Source organism: Heterocephalus glaber, unplaced genomic scaffold (assembly GCF_053883595.1).
Source record: "Heterocephalus glaber isolate CG9 unplaced genomic scaffold, H.glaber_assembly_v1.0 deba00001140, whole genome shotgun sequence".
In the NCBI taxonomy this organism is placed as follows: domain Eukaryota; kingdom Metazoa; phylum Chordata; class Mammalia; order Rodentia; family Bathyergidae; genus Heterocephalus; species Heterocephalus glaber.
The window spans coordinates 2,333,836-2,350,688 of record NW_028258200.1 but is presented as its reverse complement, the minus strand read 5'-3'; the positions used below and the strand labels follow the sequence as shown (position 1 = coordinate 2,350,688).

Sequence of the window (16,853 nt, the reverse complement as noted above, 5' to 3'; positions counted from 1 at the left end):
CAGCAAGGATCTGACAGGAAAGTTGTGGCCTACTGAAAAACTGCAGAGACAGAACAGAATGCAGAAAAAGGAAGGGGCAATCTGCAATTTCGCCAGAGCTACTGACTTATAATGCAGCCAGAGGTGGAATGGATCAGGACCAGTGGATGTTGTGAGCTGCAACAGCTGGTGAGTGACTCCAGCCCAATTGTCTGCTGCATCCCCTGAAGTGAGTGCTCCAACCCATACCAGGGAGGGGGCCGATTGAGTCAGGACTTGGAGCAGCTACAGGTTGGCTTTATTTCAGGCCCCCCAGCTTTATATTCCCATAGAGATTGGGTGAGGGTTAGCCATGGGAGACATCCGTGGTCAGGGAGCCGTGGTCAGGTGGCAAAAGATAAGCAGGGTGTTTTAAGTTAAAAGGACCCAGGCTTTACTCCCACAACCAGAGGCCAGGTTCAGCCCAAATCTGCTTGAATCTGAAAGCCCTGGGGCCAGCATTCCTGCACTCCCACCATGCTAGACAGCCTACAATTTGGTGACTGCATCTGGCAAGGACCTGAGCTTTAACTCCCTTCTTTGTCTCCCAGCCAGAGTGGCTGACACTTTAATCGGCATTTGCCCTGAGACAGTACTTTGGAAGATAACCACGTTTTAAATCACAAAGAAATTCTTTTTTCTTTCCTTTTTGTTTACTTGGTTGGGTTTCTTTCCTCCTTTTTGTTTTCTAAGTGTGAGCATTGTTGTGTGTTTTTTTAAAAATTTGGGGTTTTTTCTCTCTTCTTCATTTTTTTCTTCTCTTCCTTCTTCACCAGTTTCCTGGGGCTTAGGTGACTTCCCTTGGTCCCATGCCTTGCTTCTAATCTCTTTTTCTTTGCATTTTTCCTCATCTAATTTTTCTCCTTTTAAGTATTTCTCTATTTCACTCTCTATATAACTCTTTCCTCCCTTTTTTTCTTTTAGTTTCTCTATCTTGACAGTTTTTGCCCTACCTTTATCTAGTTCTATAGCCTTCTACTTCTCAGTAAGATCCTTTGTATGACTTTTCTCTCCTTCTTATATCATAGAGATTAAGATTTTAAAGTTTTTCTTTGCATTACTCCACATCCAAACCCTATATTTTCAACAGTATAACTAAAAAGCTTTGTTAATCTTTTAATACTTAACTCCGCAAAATCATTGATGAATTGTTTTCTACCATTAACGAAGATACAGTTGTCGCATTTAGTATAAATTAGCTATAAATCAATAACTGGGTTGCAGAAATGTTTACATCATGATTGCTGACTTCTTCTCTAGGATTATGGGTGGCACATAATTGGGGCTTTGGTTTGTTAATATTTAATTTGTCTTGAGTGATACTACTGTGATATCCACTTGACATTAAGAGGGTCACATACTCGTTGCTATCTTTCTGTAAGCCAATTCTCACATAGCCTTTGTGACATTACAAATATAGCACTAGAGCACATTCCTAGAGAATTTGGATGCTGTGCTAATTACACTGCATCCTAACTTCTCAAATCAACACAGTCAGATCCTGCAGTGGTGGCAAAGGATTATAGTCAGCCACACCCAAAGCACATCACAGAAAAGTGACTAAAGAGATATCTATATGGTAACAAAATCCTTAGACTCTAACCATTCACAAACCCCAGCACAAAGTAAAACAAGCTCAAACAAAAACAACAGACAAGTGAGAAGAAATAGTAACAAAATGCCTCCCCAAACCTCCAACTCTGGGAAGCCAATCCAGGGGGTACCAAAGAGTAGAAAAGCGTAAGCTATGAACCCAAATTAACTGAAAAGATAGCAAAGGAGGTTAGAAAGCAGCTCACAGAGTACTCAGTGGGATAAGAAAAAACATAACTAAACAGATAATGGAAGTAATAACTAAAAAGATGCAGGAGCTTTCAGAACACACTAATAAAAAGCTAGATGAGCTAAACAAAACAATACAAAAAATGAATGACCAGCTGACCAAAGAATTAGAGTCCATGAAGAGATTTCAATAAGAAACCCAAGAGATTAAAAATCATATGGGGACTGTCGGGCGCCGCCATACTTCAACAGGACCGATCCTGTCCAGACTCGAAACGCAGGCGGGAGTGCGTCCTGCGCCATGGCGGGCACGGGGTTGGCGGCCAGAGAGGTAGTGGTGGATGCGCTGCCGTATTTTGATCGAGGCTATGAGGCGCCAGGGGTGCGGGAAGCGGCTGCGGCTCTGGTAGAGGAGGAAACTCGCAGGTACCGACCTACCAAGAACTACCTGAGCTACTTAACAGCCCCGGATTATTCTGCTTTCGAAACTGACATAATGAGAAATGAATTTGAAAGACTGGCTGCTCGACAACCAATTGAATTGCTCAGTATGAAACAATATGAGCTTCCAGCCCCTTCCTCAGGTCAGAAAAGTGACATTACTGCATGGCAAGAATGTGTAAACAATTCTATGGCCCAATTAGAGCACCAAGCAGTACGAATTGAGAATCTGGAGCTAATGTCACAGAATAGATGTAATGCCTGGAAAGTATATAATGAAAATCTAGTTCATATGATTGAACATGCACAGAAAGAGCTTCAGAAGTTAAGGAAACATATTCAAGATTTAAACTGGCAGCAGAAAAACATGCAACTTACAGCTGGATCTAAATTGAGAGAAATGGAGTCAAATTGAGTGTCCCTTGTCAGTAAGAATTACGAGATTGAACGGACTATTGTGCAACTAGAAAATGAAATCTATCAAATTAAGCAGCAACAGGGAGAAGCAAACAAAGAAAACATCCGGCAAGACTTCTGAAAAGACTAACTTGCTGAGTAGAAAGGAAGAAAAGTTGGGCTCTTACAAACATCAGCCATCTAAACTATCCCTGAACCATGAAGGACAACAGCCTCTCACAAAAACCATTAGTGGGTAAATGTTTAGAAACCATAATGTATGGATTATTATAATAATTGTATCGAGAATCTTTGTGAAATAAAGGTTATCAACTTGGTATTTTTATAGTTATAAAAAACTCAAGCTTTCAAAAAAAAATCATATTGAAAGTATGGGTAGTAGAACCAGCTTATGTGAGGTCAGAATCTCAGATCTAGAAGACAATGATGCCTCCAAAGACTAAGTACTCAAATACACTTTTAAAACAATAGAAAAGCATGGCAAATGAATTGAAAAACTGCTAGATGATGAAAGAAGACTAATCTAAGAATAATTGGAATAAATGAAAAATCAGAAGATAACACAAATGGCGTAAAAACCCTGTTCACAGAAATAATGGAAGAAAACATCCCAAACATAGGGAAAGAAATAAACACATAGAGGCATATAGAACCCCAAATAGCTATGACCGAAAGAGAACCTCTTTGTGTCACATTATACTTAAAATTCCAGAATCCATCACGAGGACAAAATTTTAAAAGTTGCTAGAGAAAAGCAACATATCACACATAGAGGTAAGCCAATAATTATATGGGCAGACTTCTCTACACAAACTTTAAAGCCCAGGAGTGGCTAGAGTGAAGTGCTCCAAGCCCTAAAAGATAATGACTTCCAACCCCAGCTTATATATATCTGGCAAAATTCTTTTTAAAGTTGATGGGTAGACAAGGTAAAAGAACCTCAACAAATTCATGACCACCAAATCAGCATTACAAAAAAAAATTTAAGGCTATCATAGAGACAATGAAGCCAACAATGCCAATATGTCAAAAAGAATGAATACACCTGATGGGATGAATAGTTAAGCAAAATGGGAAAAATAAGGAAATCAGCAACAGGAAAGCAATGCAATGACAGGAATTAGTACCTCTCTATAATAACTCTCAATGTGAACGATCTCAATTTCCCAAAAAAAGACAGACTGGCAGAGTAGATCAAGAAACAAAACCCTGTCAGGGATTTAGCTCAGTGGTTTTGCTGCCTGCTGCACAAGCGCAAGGACCCAAGTTCGATCCCCAGTACCAAAAAAGAAAGAAACAAAGAAACAAAACCCTACAATATTCAGTATACAAAATATATATTTAACTCAAAAAGATACAGATTAAAAATCAAAGGATAGAAAACAATACTTCATGCAATAGGAACCCAGAAAAAAGCAAGACTTGCTATACTAATTTCAGATAAACTCATTTCAAGCCAAGACTGACTAGAAAAGATAAAGGTCAGTATTGATTTAGGGAACAGTTCCACATATTGGTTATTGGGAACAGTTCCACAGAAAGTTAACAATTACAGACACTCCTCGTTTAACAACTGAGTTCCAGTCCTGCAACTAGGTCACTAAATGAGGAACTGTATATAGCATTGTCAGAGAAAGGGTTAAAAATGAGGGTCAGCAAAATGCAGGTGTTCAATGAAATGACCTTGGCTGCATGCCTGTCTTCAGGGAGGCTATCCCCTGAGAAGAGCATATAAAGATAACTGTTAACACCCAAAGGACTGACCATTCCCAGGTTCTAGGCAAGCCTAGAAAAGGTCCTTCTAGCCATGCAGGCCTGTCAGCACCAAGTCACTTTTTTTTTGGTACTGGGGATCAAACTCAGGACCTTACGCTTGTAAGGCAGACGGTGGAGCCACTGAGCTAAACCTCTGGCCCCAGCACCAAGACACTTTTGTCTGAACACAGTACTTAAGAAACTAACAAAGTGTGTGTGTGTGTGGGGGGGATGTAGCTCAGTGGTGCAGTGCCTGCCTGGCAAGCACAAAGTCCTGAGTTCCATCTCTGGTACCAAAAAATCAATCAATCAATCAATCAATCACAAGTATGCACATTACAATATTCAGAACAAAGGAATGGTCAAAAGAAACTCCCGTGTGATGACTTCGTTTTTATTTGTATAATTCTTTTTTTTGGTTTTTTGAGTCAGGGTCTTGCTTTGTATTTCAGGCTGGCTCTGAACTCACTGCAATCCTCCTGCCTCAGCCTCCTGAGTGCTAGATTACAGGTATGCACCACCACACCCAGCTCATTTGTATAATTTTTACATGCAGTTCTGTAATGTGTAGCAGAACATAAAACTACAGTACTATACAGTAAAATGAGCAAAAATTACAGTACTGTACTGTAGAAGAAGATATCATAAAGGCTGCACTGCCACTCATGTTTCTGCATTGTAAATCCAAGTGCAGGTCATAAGTCTCAGTGTTGGGTCACAAGTTCAAACAACATGCCTTGGTTTTAAGTTGGAACAGCTGGAACAGTCGACAGCTAGGTCATTAAATGAGGAATATCTGTATAAATACATACTCACCAAATACCAGAATACCCAACTTCATAAAACAAACACTAATGGATATGAAAAATCAGATGAACACCAATATAATTGTAATGGGGGCTCTCAATACCCCCACTGTCACAAAGGGGCAGATCAACGAGGCAAAAAAATCAACAAAGAGATATCAGAGCTGAACCAAACCTCCAAACAAATGGACTTAATGGATATTTACAGAGTGATCCACCCAACAACAGAGTACACATTCTTCTCAGCATCACATGGGACTTTTTCCAAAATAGACTACATACTAGCCCATAGAGCATGCTTAAGGAAATGCAAAAGAACTGAAATTATCCAATGCAGATTACTGGACCATAGTGCAGTGAGATTAGAAATCAATGGCAAAAGGCACCACAGAAACTATGCAAAAACAAGGAATATAAGTAATAAATATAAATAATATATTATTTATTTATATAAGTATAAATAAATATAAATACCCTCTTGAACAATCAGTGGGTCACAGATGACATTAAAGAAGAAATTAGTTTCTACAATCAAACAATAATGCCAGTACAACATACTGAAATCTATAGGACACAGTGAAAGCAGTCCTAAGAGGGAAGCTTACAGCAGTGAATTCCTACATTAGGAAAACAGAACAAGGGTCGCGCGGAACGCTCCAAGTCAGCCCGCTGCAGACAGGCAAGTCTGCGGACGCCCGCCGTAGTAGCAACGTCTCAAGTCGTGCGGAACTCGCCAAATCAGCAATCCACTGGAACACCCCCCACCCCCACCCCACCCCACCCCCGCGTGCTGGGTAAGTTGCAGCCATCTTCACCTTCCATCAGGACAGGGACTATCTTCAGGGGAAGGGCAGCTGGAACCTGCAGTACAACTCTGCAGAGTTCAACCCTATGGGAGGACAGGGAGCTCAACTTGGGACTTGCAGCCAGAAATCTGCCTGAATCTCATGGGTCTGCGACTAGCTTGCTGAGACTCATTGACTTATATCTGCACACTGCTACCCACGTTGTCTATTGTGACAGCAGAGACATACCCTGAAAGAGGCCCTTCATCTTCATGGTTATTTTTTATTCCCAAAATTAGTTTTATTATTTTGTGTTTTTTCTCTTTTCTTTTCTTTTGCTCCTCTTTAATTTTTTCCCCTACTCTTTGCAAATATTTGTTTTTCTCTTTTTTTTCTTCTTCTTTCTTTTCTCTTTCCTTTCTCTCTCTCTGACACTCACTCTCTTGCTCTCGCACATTGTTCATCTTCCCTTTTTGTCCCTGTTTTGGTCCTCAGTCAGAGTTTTTTATTTTCCTATTATTCTCTTTTTCCTTCTCACCTGTGTCCTCTGGCCACACTGCTAACCTTCCCCTATCCTTCTTCCTATCTGTTCCTCCCTCCCCAACCCCTTCTAACTCCCCATCCCAAAGGGTAAAGTTGTTATATTGAAGAGTTTATTCACTATATGTTGGGTTTGTCCTCGATCTTGATTGAAGTCACACAGCTAAAGGTGATAGATTAATAACTACCACAAATTGTCATTCTTTAAGAGGTATTTGATGCTATGGTGTTGCTGATTGTATGACTTGGGCTAAGGTGTCGTGATTGATCTAAACAGTTTTCCTTCCTGGTGTAATGAAAATGAGATAGCCTCAGAGTCATTAGAGACTCAAAACCTAAAGACCAGGTATAACTGGTAGACACCTCTGAGAAGCAATCATTCCATAAGAGTTTTAAATAGATCAACAAAGATACTTACAATAAACAACTTCATACTATAAACCCAGGAACTAAACCAGAGACAGTACCAAAAACAAAAATGAGAAGGCATTTAAGCAAGTCACAAACCCAGACTTCCACCCCACAAAAGGCAATTTCTGGGGGAAATGAGGTGCAAAAGTCTGATAATCAACCACCTGGACACACTGAACTGATAGCACAGGAAGTAACAAAACAGATGAAGGATCCTCTAGAAAAATTCAAAGCAGAAATAATCTCCCAGATATCCGCAGAGATGGTGAGCAGAGTGAAAGACATGATTAGAGGATCTAGAACAGAAACAGATAAAAAAAATAGATGAGCTCAGAAACATGCTGCAAGCCATGAATACCCAGCATAAGAAAGAAATGGAAACCATGATCACCCAACACAAGAAAGAAATGGAATCCATGAAACAGATTCAAACAGATATTCAGGAGATTAAAAACTCCATTGAAAGTATCCACAGCAGATTAAGGGAATCTGAAGATAGAATATCAGATATACAAGACAGGATTGTGGTTAGAGACCATGAAAATAGAGATTTCTTAAAAATAGTAAGGGACCACGAGAAATCAATCCAACAGTTGCTAGACAATGCAAAGAAGAATAACATGAGACTGATAAGAGTCCATGAAAAAACAGGAGAAAGCACAATTGACATAAAAAAACTGTTCACAGAAGTAATAGTGGAAAACTTCCCAGACAGAGGTACAGAATTGGACATACAGATAAGTGAGACATATAGAACTCCAACCAACCATGATCAAAAAAAATCTGCATCTGGACATATAACAGTCAAGATCCCAGAAACCCAACAGAAAAATAAAATCCTACAAGCAGTTAGAGAAAAGAAACAAATCACCTACAAAGGAAAGCCATTCAGAATCACAGCAGACTTCTCAACACAAACCCTCAAATCAAGGAGAGCCTGGAGTGAAGTATTTCAAGCCCTAAAAGAAAATAACTTCCAACCTAGACTGTTGTATCCTGCAAAATTATCTTTCAAAATCGATGCAGAAATTAGATACTTCCACGACAAAGAACACCTGAGAAATTTCATGAACACCAAACCAGCATTCCAAACAATTCTAAACAATATCCTAGAAAAAAGTAATGATGGTCACAACTCCATGAGGCCCAACAGAGGGAAGCCACCAGGCAAGGTAAGACACTAAAGGGAAAGGGGGAAAAAAATAAGAAATAAAAGAGCCAACAAAAGTAAAACATCATGACAAGGATAAATCAATATCTATCAATTATAACCATCAAAGTGAATGGCCTCAATTCACCAATCAAAAGAAATAGACTGGCAGAATGGATTAAAAAGGAAAATGCAACAATATGCTGTATACAAGAAACACACCTAACTCAGAAAGAAACTCATAGACTGAAAGTAAAAGGATGGAAAAAAGTTCTCCATGCCACAGGAACCCAGAAGAAAGCAGGGGTAGCAATCTTATTTGCAGACAAAGTAGATTTCAAACCAAAACTAATTAAGAGAGATAAAGATGGTCACTACATCCTTGTGAAGGGAACAATCCAAGAGGAAGAGATTACAATCCTAAGTATATATGCACCAAATACAAATGCCCCCAACTGTACAAAACAAATATTAATAGACATGAAAAACCAAATAAACACTAACACAATTGTAGTGGGGGACCTCAATACCCCACTATCACAAGTAGACAGATCATCTAGACAAAAAGTTAACAAGGAAATTCTAGAACTGAACCAAGCTATTGAACAAATGGACTTAATAGATATTTACAGAGTGTTCCACCCCACAAAATCGGAATACACATTCTTTTCGGCTGCACATGGGTCATTCTCCAGAATAGACCACATGCTAGCTCATAGGACATATCTAAGTAAATGTAAAAGAATAGAAGTTAATCCCTGTATATTATCAGACCAGAGTGCAATAAAATTAGAAATCAATAACATAAGAAACTGCAAAACCCCAACAAACACATGGAAACTGAATAACACCCTCTTGACCAACCAATGGGTCACAGAAGTAATTAAAGAAGAAATTAAACAGTTTCTACAAGTAAATGAAAATGCCAGTACAACATACAGGAATCTATGGGACACAATGAAAGCAGTTCTATGCAGGAAATTCATAGCAGTGAATGCCCATATTAGGAAAACAGAGAAAACTCAGATAAATAGCCTAATGCAGAACCTCAAGCTCCTAGAAAAAGAAAAGCATAATGAATCCAAAGCTCATACAAGAGAGGAAATTATAAAGATCAGGGCAGAAATCAATACAATGGAGACTAAGAGAACAATACAAAAAAAAAATCAATGAATCAAAGAGTTGGTTTTTCGAAAGAATAAATAAAATTGATAAACCTTTAGCCAACCTTATCAAAAAAGGAAAGAAAAGGCACAAATACATGCAATTAAGAATGAAAAAGGTGAAGTCACAACAGATGCAACAGAAATCCAGTGGATCATCAATACCTACTTTGAGAACCTCTACTCCAATAAAATGGAAAACGCAGAAGAAATGGGCAGATTTCTAGATACATATGAATTACCAAAGTTAAATGACGAAGATACAGAAATTCTAAACACCCCAATTACAATGAGTGAAATTGAAAATGTAATAAAAGATTTACCAACAAAGAAAAGCCCAGGTCCAGATGGCTTCACTGCTGAATTTTACAAGACATTTAAAGAAGAACTATTGCCATTACTCTTTAAACTCATCAAGGAAACTGAAAGGGAAGCAAGGCTTCCAAATTCATTCCTGGAAGCAAGTGTTACTTTGATTCCAAAACCAGGGAAAGACCAAACCCAAAAAGAGAACTACAGGCCAATCTCCCTAATGAACATAGATGCAAAAATCCTCAACAAGATACTGGCAAACAGAATACAGAGGGTCATCAAGAAGATCATACACCCTGACCAAGTTGGATTTATCCCAGGGATGCAAGGATGGTTCAACATTCGTAAATCAATAAATGTAAGATACCATATTAACAGAGCCAAGGAAAAAAACATATGATCATCTCAATCAATGCAGAAAAAGCATTTGACAAAATCCAGCACCCATTCATGATAAAAACCCTACAGAAAATTGGAATAGAAGGTCTTTATCTTAACCTGATTAAGGCTATCTATGAAAAACCAACAGCCAACATCATACTGAATGGACAAAAACTGAAAACTTTCACGCTAAAATCAGGAACAAGACAAGGATGCCCACTATCACCACTCCTGTTCAATATAGTTCTGGAAACATTAGCCACAGCAATTAGAAAAGAGAAAGAAATAAAAGGAATAAAGATAGGAAAAGAAGAAGTTAAACTGTCATTATTTGCTGATGATATGATACTTTACATAGAAGACCCAAAAAACTCAGCCAAAAGACTTCTAGACTTAATTGACAGATTCAGTAGAGTAGCTGGATACAAGGTCAACATTCAAAAAACAGTAGCCTTCTTGTTCACAAATAACAGACTCACTGAGAGAGAAATTAGGAAAACAATTCCTTTTACAATAGCATCTAAAAAAATGAAATATCTAGGAATAAATCTAACAAAGGAAGCAAAAGACCTCTACCCTGAAAACTACAGCACTCTGAAAAAAGAGATCAAAGAGGATACAAGAAAATGGAAAGACATCTCTTGCTCCTGGGTAGGAAGACCCAATATAGTAAAAATGGCCATACTTCCAAAACTACTATATAGATTCAATGCAATGCCAATTGAAATTCCAACAATATACTTCATGGAACTAGAGAAAACAATCCAAAAATTCATTTGGAACCATAAGAGACCTAGAATAGCCAAAGCAAATCTAAGCAACAGAGACATGGCTGGGGTTATCACAATCCCCAACTTGAAGCTATACTACAAAGCTACTGTGATAAAAATCAGCATGGTACTGGCAAAGGAACAGACCTGAGGATCAGTGGAATAGATTAGAAGATGCAGAAACAACTCCAGACATGCTCAGCTACCTCATCTTTGACAAAGGAGCCAACCACCATCCTTGGAGGAAAGATAGCCTATTTAACAAATGGTGTTGGAAAAATTGGATTTCAACCTGCCAAAGATTGAAACTAGACCCATACCTATCACCATGCATTAAACTAAGATCAAAGTGGATTAAAATCTAAATATTAAGACAGAAACACTAAACTTGCTGGAAGATAAGTTAAGTAGAACTCTTGAAGACATTGGCATAGGAAAAGACTTCATGAACAAAAACCTCAGCAGCATGGGAACTACCAGAAAGAATCAACAACTGGGATCTCATCTTATAAAAAAGCTTCTGCACTGCAAAAGAAACCACCAACAGACCTAACAGACAACCTACAATATGGGAAAAAAATTTTAGCAGCTGTACCTCAGACAAAGGACTACTATCTAGAATATATAAAGAATTGAAAAAAATCAGACCCCCCAAATTCAAAGACTCAATTCAAAAATGGGCATCTGAAATGAACAGACATTTCTCAAAGAAGTAAAAGCAGCAAAGAAATACATGAAAAAATGTTCAACATCATTGGTCATTCGAGAGATGCAGATGAAAACAACACTGAGATTCCACCTCACCCCAGAAAGAATGGCTGCTATCAAGAAATCAACAAATAACAAATGCTGGTGGGGTTGTGGGAAGAAAGGAACCCTTCTCCATTGTTGGTGGGAGTGCAGACTGGCGCAACCACTGTGGAAGTCAGTATGGAGACACCTCAAAGAACTAGGACTAGAGGTCCCATTTGACCCAGCTATTGCCCTGCTGGGTATCTTCCCAAAAGAATTTAAAGAATCATACCACAGTGATATATGTGCACCCATGTTCATAGTGGCACAGTTTGTAATAGCTAAAGCTTGGAAGCAGCCCAAGTCCCCATCAATTGGAAACTGGATAAAGAAGATGTGGGTTTTTTTAATAAAATGGAGTACTACTCAGCCATAAAGAATGAAAAACTAGAGTCATTTATAGCTAAATGGATGCATATAGAGGCCATACTCTTAAGTGAAATAAATAGGACACACATGTGTAAATACCGAATAGTTTCACTAGTGTGAGAAACTGATAGTGCAAACAAGGTTTAAAATAATTAAAATGAATAATTGATAATCTGAAATAGGGAAAAAGGTCCAAAGACGAAGGGGTGAAGGGAGGGGAAGGGGAAAGGAAAGGAGGGAAAGGAAAAACTATGAGAAAAGAAAAAATAAATGGAAATGATGTCCGTGTAAATAGGGAAGGGTGGAGGGGGTGAAGGGCGCATAGGTAATGGGGAAAAAATAAGAACCAAGATACATCATGTACAGGTACAAACACCCAGTGATAAATGCAAACGAATTGTATACCTAAAATATACCGATAAAAGAACAAAAAAACAAAAAAACAGAACATGCTCAAATAACCTAATGATACACCTCAAGGTCCAGAAAAACAAGAAATAAAACCCAAAGTTAGTACAAGGAAGGATATTATAAAGATTAGGGGAGAAATTAATGAAATTGAGATTTGAAAAACAATACAGAAGGGTGTGGTGGCACACACCTGTAATTCCAGCACTCAGGAGTCTGAGGTAGGAGGATCGCTAAGAGTTCAAGGCCAGACTTGACTATATAACTAGTTCAAGACCAGCCTGAACTACATAGTGAGATCCTGTCTCAAAAAACCAAAAAACCCAAAACAGCAAAAACCCAATCAACCAAACAAAAAATGCAAAGAATCAATGAATCAGAGTTGTTTCTTTGAAAAATTGAACAAAATAGACAAATCCTTAGTCAATCTTATTTAAAAAAGAAAAGACCAGACCAAAATCTATGCAATTAGACATGAAAAAGGCAAAATCATAACAGATTCTGCTGAAATCCAGAAGATTACTGGTAACTACTTTGAGAACCTGTATTCTAATAAGATGGAAAACTCAGAAGAAATGGATAAAATCCTTGTACATTTGAACTACCAAAGCCAAAACAAGATAAAAAATTTACACAACCCAATTATCAGTCAGTGAAATTGAAGAATTAAAAAAAAACCTAGTAAATAAGAAAAGCCCAGGTCCAGATGGATCATTGCCAAATTCTACAAGAACTTTAGAGAAGATCTAACACCGATACTCCTCAAACTCTTTAATGAAATTGAAAACAAAGTAGTACTTCCAAAGTCATTCCTAAAAGCAAGCATTACTCTGATTCCAAAACCAGAAAAGGACCCAACTAAAAAAGAGAACTACAGGCCAATCTCTTTAATGAACATAGATGCAAAAATCCTCATTAAGATATTGGCAAACAGAATGCAGCAAATCATCAAAAAGATCACACATCATGACCAAGTAGGATTCCTTCCAGGGATGCAGGGATGGTTTAAAATATATAAATCAATAAATGTAATTCACCACATAAATAGAAGCAAGAACTAAAACCATATGATCATCTCAATAGATGCAGAAAAAGCATGACAAAATTCAGCATTCATTCATGATAACAGCTCTCAAGAAAATAGGAATAGAGAGTCCTTATCTTAATCTGATTAAGGGCCATCTATGACAAACCAAGGGCTGACATCACACTTAATGGCAAGAAGCTGAAAGCTTTCCCTCTAAAACCAGGAACAAGACATGGATGGCCGCTATCACAACTTTTGTTCAACATAGTTCACAAAACACTAGCTAAAACAATTAGACAAGAAATAAAGGGGATGTTGATAGGGAAAGAAGAAGTTAAATTATCATTATTCAAAGACAACACAATCCTCTACAGAGAAGACCCTAAAAATTCCACTAAAACTCCTAGAACTAATAACCCAATTCAGGAGTGTACCAGGATATAAAGTTAACATCAAAAAATCAATAGTATTCTAGGGGCTGGGGATTTAGCTCAGTGGTTCCACCACCTGCCTCGCAAGTTCAAGGTCCCAAGTTTGATCTCTGGTACCCAAAAAAAAAAAAAAGAAAAATCAATAGCATTCTTGTATACCAATAAGGAGCTCACTGAGAGGGAAATTAGGGAAACAATATCGTTCATAATAGCACCAAGAAAAATAAAATACTTAGGAATTAACCTAACCAAGGAAGAAAAGACCTTTACAATGAAAACTATAGTACTCTGAAAAAGGAGATTAAATAAGGTATCAGAAAATGGAAAGATATCCCTTGCTCTTGAATAGGCAGAACCAATATAGCTAAAATGGATATACTCCCAAAACTGTTATATAGCTTTAATGCAATCCCAGTCAAAATACCAATAACATTTCTTACAGAACTGGAGAAAGAAATCCTAAAATTCATATGGAACCAGGAGAGACCTAGAATAGCAAAAGCAACTCTGGGCAAGAAGAGAGCATCACAATTCCAGACTTCAAGTATTACTATAAAGCTACAGTCATAAAAACAGCACGGTATAGGCAAAAAAAAAAAAAAAAAAAAAGATTTGTGGATCAATGGAACAGAATAGAAGATACACACACAACTCCAGGCACATTCAGTTCCGTGATCTTTGACAAAAGGGCCAAACCCTTCGCTGGAGGAAAGATAGCCCTTTAAAAAATGGTGCTAAGAAAACTGGCTATCCACATGCTAAAGATTGAATTTAGACCCATATCTCCCACGATTCACTAAACTAATATCAAAACAGATCTAAGATCTCAATATTAGAACAGAAACAATCTGGTGGAAGACAAAATAGGCAAAATTCTCAAAGACAAAAGTGTAGGCAAAGGGTTTCTAAGTAAAGCACTGGTTGCACAAGAAATGATACTGAGAATCAACAAATGGGGACACATTAAATTAAATAGCTTTTGCACATGAAGGGAAACCATCAACAAAGTGAAGAGACATCCTACAGAATGGGAAAAGTTTTTTGCCAGCTATTCCTCAGACAAAGGACTAACATCTAGAATATACTGTATAAAGAACTCAAAAAGTTAGACACCCCCCCTCACATTTAAAGACCCAATTTTTTTAAATGGGCATTTGAATTGAATAGGCACTTTTCTGATGAAGAAATACAATTGGCCACTAAACACATGAAAAATGTTCAACATCAATAGCCACTGAAGTAATGCAATTTACAACAACATGAAGATTCCATTTCACCCCAGAGAGAATGGCTACCATCAAGAAATCAACCAATAACAAATTCTGGCAAGGCTGTGGAAAGTTGTTGGTGGGAGTGTAAACTGACACAAGCACTATGGAAATCAATAAGGAGATTCTTCAAAAAACTAAATATGGAAATTCCATTTGACCCATATATTTCCCTTTTGGGTATCTTCCCAAAAGAGTTAAAAACACACCATAGTGATATATGTGTACCTATGTTTATAGCAGCACAATTCATAATAGTTAAATATTGGAATCAGCCTATGTGCCCAGCAACAGATGAATGGATAAAGAAAATATGGTACCTACACACAATGTGTCCTACACTGCAGTTAAAAATGGATGCACCAAAAAAAAAAAAGGATGCACCTTGAGACAATAATGTGAAGGGAAGTCAGACACAAACTTGAACATCATATGGTTTCCCTTAAATGAAAAATTTAGTAGGAAAAAGGAGAAAGAGAAAGGGAAAAAAAGTATTCCAAAAAGAAAAAGAAAAAAAAGAAAAAAATTCTAAGTAAGTTTCTGTTGTAGGTCTCTGGTTTCACTAATATGAGGGCTCACTTTGCAGGATTTACATTTCTTTGGATATATTAAGGTCTTTATTGTTGCTATGAGTATGGTCTATTTTGAAAAAAAATTAAATTCCCAGAATAGAAAAATCTATGAAGACAGAAAGCAGCTCAGTGGTTCCTGAGACTCAGCGGGGAGGGATTGGGAGATAGTAGACAGTGAGTGCTTTGACCCGAGATTAAAAAGATGAACTGTTTGACTGTAGTTATAGTTATACAATGGCATACAACGCTGAACAATTCTATCAAGGTGCTAAAATCTACTGAGCCTTACAATTCAAGTTGTAAATTGTGTGGTATGCAAATTTTTAGTTCAATAAAGTTTTTTTATTTTTTTTAAAAAAGACAAAGAAGTGGTGGCACACACCTGTAGTCTCAGTTACTCCGGAGGCTGGGGTGGGAGGATTGCTTAAACTCACAAGTTCAATTCCAGCCTGAGCAACATAGTGAGATCTCATCTCAAAAATACATAAATAGATAAGCAAAAAAACCCAAATAAATATATGTAAAGACAAAGAAAAAAGTGCTTTGAGTAGCCAACCAAAAGAACAATAAAATGACTACATATCCCAGTTTGTCCAGGACAGTCCTGGCTTACATTTGGGATCCTGACATGCTTGTTAATGGTAACCCTGTTAACTATCAAAAGTCACTCTGTTTAACAACAAAAAGAAAATGTAGATTGGCATCAGCTATTGATAGCAACACTTCATGCTAAAAGACAATGTGGTTGAGTTTATAAGATTTTCACTGGAGGAAAATAGGAGTAAGGATTTTATACTCAGCCAAGCAGCTTAAAATATTCTCTAAAAAGGCCACAATAAAGCTGGGGATGGTGGTACACGCCTGTAATCCCAGTACTAGGGAAGCTAAGGCAAGAGGATCATCAGAAGTTTGAGGCCAGCCTGGGCTACTATAGTGAGTTCGAGGCCCGCCTGATCTACATAGCAAGACTTTCCCTGTCTTCAATCAATCAATAAAATTAAAAAGATAAAAATTAAATTAAAAAGCCATGATGAGTTATAAGTTTGCTAGAACCTAGGGTATAATGTGTGTCCATGAACACTCTGAGGATGAACTTCAGAAAACACAATGTCATAGAAGAAAACTAGATGTAAGAGAGAAGGTGTCTCTACTGTTAGAAAGAAGAGGGCTAATCCTGAGGAGGCTGCATTCTACATGGAAGCATTAGGCTTTCTCAGTGTTATTTCTCTGTGTTATTTTCAGCTTTCGATTCCAG

The 16,853-nt window shown here is 37.7% G+C and overlaps 1 protein-coding gene and 1 pseudogene across 1 annotated transcript in view; one reads left to right on the top strand and one right to left on the bottom strand.

The window, feature by feature from the left end:
* Chrna3 (cholinergic receptor nicotinic alpha 3 subunit) overlaps nucleotides 1-16,853 on the bottom strand; it is a 35,732-nt gene that overhangs the window by 14,671 nt on the left and 4,208 nt on the right. The gene's annotated exons all lie outside the window — the stretch shown is intronic.
* On the top strand, nucleotides 2,099-2,925 carry LOC101700928 (pre-mRNA-splicing factor SPF27 pseudogene; annotated as a pseudogene).